Source organism: Nicotiana tomentosiformis, chromosome 7 (assembly GCF_000390325.3).
Source record: "Nicotiana tomentosiformis chromosome 7, ASM39032v3, whole genome shotgun sequence".
In the NCBI taxonomy this organism is placed as follows: domain Eukaryota; kingdom Viridiplantae; phylum Streptophyta; class Magnoliopsida; order Solanales; family Solanaceae; genus Nicotiana; species Nicotiana tomentosiformis.
Genome location: NC_090818.1, coordinates 59,761,619 through 59,768,428, shown reverse-complemented (window position 1 = coordinate 59,768,428; position 6,810 = coordinate 59,761,619).

Here is a 6,810-nt window from a genome sequence, read left to right as displayed (position 1 = left end):
GACATAATCCTGTCTCGTAGCCCTGCTACATCTGGAACACACAAACGACCCCTATATCTGAGAACCCCATCTCCCTTTAGCTCTAACAGTGGCTTCTTCTACTGCGGAACTCGCTCTCTCAGCTCGACCAACTCTGGGTCCTCGTACTGCCTTTCCTTGACTTCCGCTATGAGGGATGATTTTGTAGTGTTTTGGAGTACAACTCCACCATCCTCAGAATCTACTAACCGAACCCCCAACGAAGACAATTGATGAATCTCTCTAGCTAATTGTCTTTTCTCGGGATCTACATGTGCTAAGCTACCCATAGATCGGCGACTTAATGCATCTGCTACAACATTAGCTTTCCCTGGATGGTAGAGAATGTTAACATCGTAATCTTTTAATAACTCAAGCCATCGCCTCTGTCGCAAATTCAACTCTTTCTGCTTGAAGATATATTGTAGGCTTTTATGATCAGTAAATACATCAACATGAACACCATATAAATAATGCCGCCATATCTTAAGTGCATGGACAACCGCAGCTAACTCGAGGTCGTGGGTCGGATAATTCCTCTCGTGCTTCCTCAACTGCCTTGAAGCATACGCAATTACCTTCCCATGTTGCATCAGGACACATCCTAACCCGACACCTGATGCATCACAATACACGGCATAACCCTCTAGACCCTCTGGAAGTGTTAGAACTGGAGCTGAGGTCAACCTGTTCTTAAGCTCTTGGAAACTCCGCTCACAAGCCTCTGTCCATTGAAACTTAGTTTCTTTCTGTGTCAACTTCGTCAATGGTGCCGAAAGGGAAGAAAAACCCTCTACGAACCTCCGATAGTATCCTGCTAAGCCTAGAAAGCTACGAACCTCTGTCGGAGTGGTAGGTCTAGGCCAAGATTTCACGGCCTCAATCTTCTGAGTGTCCACCTTTATCCCTTCATCTGATACAATATGCCCCAAGAATGCTACAGACTTCAACCAGAACTCACATTTAGAAAACTTAGCATACAACTTATGATCACGGAGGGTTTGGAGTACCGCTCGCAGGTGGTCCGCATGCTCATCCTCTGAACGGGAATAAACCAGAATATCATCAATAAATACTATTACGAACAGATCTAAAAATGGACGGAAAAGGCTATTCATCAGGTCCATAAATACAGCGGGTGCATTAGTCAACCCGAAGGACATGACAAGGAACTCGAAGTGGCCATATCGGGTCCTGAAGGCTGTCTTCGGAATATCTTTTTCTCGAACTCTGACCTGGTGGTACCCCGACCTCAAATCTATCTTTGAAAAGCATCTAGCCCCCTGCAACTGATCAAACAAGTCATCGATCCTTGGAAGTGGATACTTATTCTTAATAGTTACCTTGTTCAGCTGCCTATAATCGATACACATCCTCAGCGAGCCGTCTTTCTTCCGCACAAATAGTACTGGTGCACCCCAAGGTGAGGTACTGGGCCTGATGTAACCTTTCTCCAGCAAATCTTTTAACTGCTCCTTCAACTCCTTCAATTCGCCAGGTGCCATTCTATACGGAGGGACGGATATTGGTTGAGTTCCTAGAAGCAAATCGATGCTAAAATCAATCTCTCGCTCTGGAGGAATACCTGGAAGCTCATCTGGAAACACATCTGCATACTCTTTGACTACGGGAATAGACTGAAGTGTAGGTATCTCAGCATCTGCATCTCTAACTCGCACAATATGATAAATGCACCCTTTTGCGATCATTTTCCTCGCCTTCAGATAGGAAATAAACCTACCTCTGGGTGTTGGTGTATTACCTACCCATTCAAGGACTGGCTCACCCGGAAAATGAAATCTGGCTGCCTTTGCTCGGCAATCAACTGTGGCATAGCAAGCTGCCAACCAGTCCATGCCCATGATAGCATCAAAATCCATCATATCTAGCTCAACTAGGTCAGCTGAGGTCTGACAACTACAAATTGTCACCGTACAACCTCGGTAAACCCGTCTAGCAATAATCGATTCTCCGACCGGTGTAGATACTGCAAAAGGATCACTTAGTATTTCAGGCACTATACCAAACTTCCTCGCGACAAATGGGGTAATATACGATAAAGTAGATCCTGGGTCTATCAAAGCATAAGCATCGTGAGAGCAAATGGTTAATATACCTGTCACAATGTCTGGTGAAGACTCCTGGTCCTGTCGACCTGCTAAAGCATAGATACGGTTCTGATTACCACTTGAACTGGAACCTCTACCTCTGCCCCGACCTCTACCAGCCGAAGACTGAGACTCGCGCCCTGAAGGATGCACGGACATAGATGATCCTGTTGCTGAACTCGCTGGTTGTGCCATTCCCCCCGAATCTCTATTTGGGCAATCTCGCATCATATGCCCTGGACGCCCACATGTATAACAAGCATCAGAACCTGCTCGGCATTGGCCCAAGTGTCCTCTACCATAGATGTCACACCGTGGAGGAAATGACCATGTCTGCGCAGATTCTCGCTATTGCTGCAAACCCGACGCCCGTGAGCTCTCACCTGGTCCTAACTGATTATAGCAGTCATACCTGTAACCCTGTAACTGAGGTGGCGGAGGCCTAGGTGGCCATCCGAAGTACTGGTTCCTATAACTACCCTGATATTGCTCCTGAGACCTGGGAAATCTCATCCTCTTATGTTGCCCTTGCTCAGCCCTTTCTATACCCTGCTGCCGACGCCTACCCCTTTCTATATTCTGGGCGAATGCCTGAATCCAGGAGATATCCATACTATCCTGCAATGCAGCGGTGGCACATGCCTCGGTTAACTCTAGGGCTAACCCTGCTATAAACCTGTGAATCCTGTCCCGCATAGTAGCAACTATGGATGGTGCATATCTGGCCAATGAGTCAAAACGGAGACTATACTCTCGAACACTCATATTACCCTGCTTGAGGGCTAGAAACTGATCGACTCGAGCCTGTCGGATCTCCCGTGGTAAGTACTGGTCAAGGAAGGCATCTGAAAAATTCTCCCAAATAGCTGGAGGTGCATCACGTCCCCTGGACCTCTCCCATCCCTCGTACCAAAGGATGGCTATATCTCGGAGTCGAAAAGCTGCTAGCTCAACTGTCTCTTTCTCCGTGGCATGCATAACACGAAAGATCCTGTGAAGCTGATCTATGAAATCCTGCGGGTCCTCCCTCTGATCTGTCCCCCGTGAACTCTGGGGGACTCAAAGCAATAAACTCTCGGACCCTTGAACTCCCAGACCCCTCAGAAGTTCCTGCACTAGCTGATGCCCTAGCCTGTTGTTGGGTAGCTACCAACTGTGTCAACAAATGCACCGCACTCCTCAAGTCCTGATCTGATGGAAGTGGAGGGGGAACTGGATGTGCGGTTTCCCTAGGAATCTCCGTAGTTGGTGGAGGAGCCGGTAATGGCTGAGTAGGGGTCTCACCTTGAGCCTCAGACTGGGCCCCATCTACTGGGGGTACCCTGCTGGTCCCCTCACCTACTGCTGTATCTCTCCTCTGGCTAGCCGTAGTCTTCCTAGTCACCGTCATCTGTGCATGCAAACACCAACACATAAGTTTAATTCAAATTTCCTATAACTCAGTTCTGTAGCACGATTTAGATTTCAAAGAAGGGTAACCAACTCCTAAATGCCCTGTAGTGCCCTGCTTATATAATGTGGTGCACAACACATCTATAAACAAGACTCTACTAGACACGGCTTGTAGACTCCCTAGGATAGAACTGCTCTGATACCAAGTTTGTCACGCCCCGAACCTAGGAGCGAGACAAGCACCCGGTGCTTCACCTAACCTGGCGTACCAAATTGCGACTAAGGGACTCTGAACACATAATGTCATACTTTGGCCATGGGGCCACCTTGCAAGACAATTTGCGAAGCAAAATATAAAACTGAATAGAAACTAGCGCTAACTAAACATCAATATAAAGTTAGGCTGAAAAGGCCGTCATAGCTACTACAACTGACAAACCACCAAATTATACATACCGGGCCTACAAACCCAACATACTGCACTAACCAACAGGATATGTCTACAAGCCTCTACTGATAGATATATTGTGATCGGAACAGGGCCCCGACCTACCCATATTATATATATAAATACATACATAAGATGCACAAAAAAACCTAGACCCGATAACTCCGAAGGTTGTGGAGCTTACCGATCAGGCTAAACTCTGGAAACACCTACTGAGGAGGTCTACTCGTCTGTCTATCTGAACCTGCATGCATGAAATGCAGCGTCCCCGGAAAAGGGACGTCAGTACAAAATAATGTACCGAGTATGTAAGGCAATAACATAACTGAAAATCGAAACTGAACTGATAATATAATAACTGGAAGTAACTGGGAGTCAAAGATGATCTGGAGATATACTTACCTGCTGATACTGACTCAACTCCTTCAATATAGTAAGTAAAATAATTGTACGGCCTTATAAGGCTCGGTATATATAACTGCTCTGCCATAGTAGGCTCGCTCATAGGCGCTCGGCCATACTAGGCTATGTATCTCGACCATGCTGGGCTCGCTCATAGGCGCTCGGCCACAGTAGGCTCGGTATATAACTTTCCATCTGATCAGAGGTTGCCCAATAGGGGCCTGCCCATCGATTATAGCTCGATGGTAATGAAAATACTGTAATACTGTATATATAGGCTTGCTGCTCTCTTGACTGGAAGAAGACAATACTAAAATTGAATATAGAGTCTCGATAAGGAATAATATTGTAACTTATGAGACTAGAATAGTGTGAATAAATTCATGAATATGAACTTCTCTTTTTGTCTCATTACTAACATATGTAGCTACGAGATCATGCCAAAATGAAGGAAGGCTTAGCCTTAACATACCTTATCACAATCTTTCCAATCACCAAGTTGAACTCAGCTCTTTGCACCTTAATCTACAAGAATGATAATAATACTATCGTTAAGTTACGAAAGGTACAACTATCGCACAATGAACGACAAACTTATTTTGTATTAAAACGGGCAGCATATCCCCTATAATCCTTACTTCCTCCAAATTCAAGATAACACCAACAATACAAGAACAGAATAATAACAACATATATACATCATTTTCCAGCCCTATATACACCATCAAATACTACAAAACAGCCCAACACACCCCAATCTCTTCGTACACAAAACGACCACCGTAGTAGTGTCAAACGACCCGAAAATGTTATGACGAACGACCAGCCAACCACCCTACATTTATATGGTGTTTATAAACCCCCTTCCTCCTCCAAAACTCCACAAAATAGTAGTAAAACACGCAGCCCAACAGCAACACAAAACAGTCCACAAAATAGTCCGCTACAAGTGAATAACTCGAACTCACGGCTTCCGATCACCGTCCCGTGAGTTCTTACAAGTATAGAACGACTTACCATGAATTTACAGAAGAAAAATTGGATGAAAGAGAGCAGTAAACTCACCTTATTTGTTGGATAACTCAGCTCTTATCTTGGTTCTTCAAACTCTAGGTTTTACCTCCAATTAGAACTTGAAAGGGAGAGAAAATCAATTAGGGTTTGTGGGAAATTTTTGGGAGGATTCTTTGCAGAGCTTATGTCTAGTTATTATGCTCTATTTTAAGTCTAATATATGAAAAAATAGGCCCTTAAAAGGCCTCTTTGGACGACCCGAAATGGCCCATTTTTGGGCTTTCATTTAAGCAAGTAGGTGACACACCTACTTGTCACCTAGCAGCTTGCGCAGTATCGCACAAATGCCCATATCTTTCTACTCCAATGTCATATTGACAAACGGTTTAATGCGTTGGAAAATAGACTCATAGATCTTTAATTTGATGGGTGGAACACCCCATAACTCTAAGTATATTGGGAGAAAATCACAGTTACATTTGACCCAAAGTTTCAGTAAAACTTATGAATGTAACTTGTGATGACTTTCATCGACTTTTGTTCCACAACTCGCTTGACTTCAAAACATAACACACGGATGTCATACGACTAATATAAATCATAACATAATCTCCTTATCATGTTAATCACCCTAGTCTCACCCCAAAGGTACATGTTATAACATTTCCAACTTGTCGACTTTCGACGAAACATTGTTTTATTTAATTGCTTTAGCTTCTGAACTGTCCAACCCTCTTTGTACTTGTTGTTCATGATCTTCAATATTTGTAACCTCAGAGGTAACATGATTAACTTACTTTATATACTTTTAAATATTATCTCATTTTTGGTCCTATATTAGTTTGCTTACGACGCATTTTTACGTACGAAAATATAGGGTGTAACAATTTTAGTGGATATTCTCTACACTTGTACTATTAGGGTTTCTTAGGAAAATGTTCTGTATATATAGAAAGAAGAGACAATGACAGGGGCATATAATATTCATTTGATAAGAACACTTTTCGGAAGAAAATTCTTTCTCTCTTGCGAAAATACAAAGATTACCTTTTGATTAAGATTCTCTCTCATGTCATTCCACACTTTTCCGCCAGATCCGGGGATTGTTTAAACAAATCTTGGATCTTTCTGTCACTCATCATTGTCAAGAGTAACATTCGTCCAATCCATTATTATTGGGTGAATCATTCTCCCTATTTACTTAAATGTCATTTATTGCTAGTTACACCTCTATTATTGCTCATACTTTAAGGATATTTTGCACTTATTGTCATCAATCATTTATGAGATTTGTCCCCATTTCCCACACGTTTTCAAGATTTGTATTTAGAGTTATTATTCTTAACTAGATTTAACTCATTATTACATAAATTTAATAATTTAGCCGAAAGTTACACTTTTTGGTCAAACACCGTTCATTCACATATT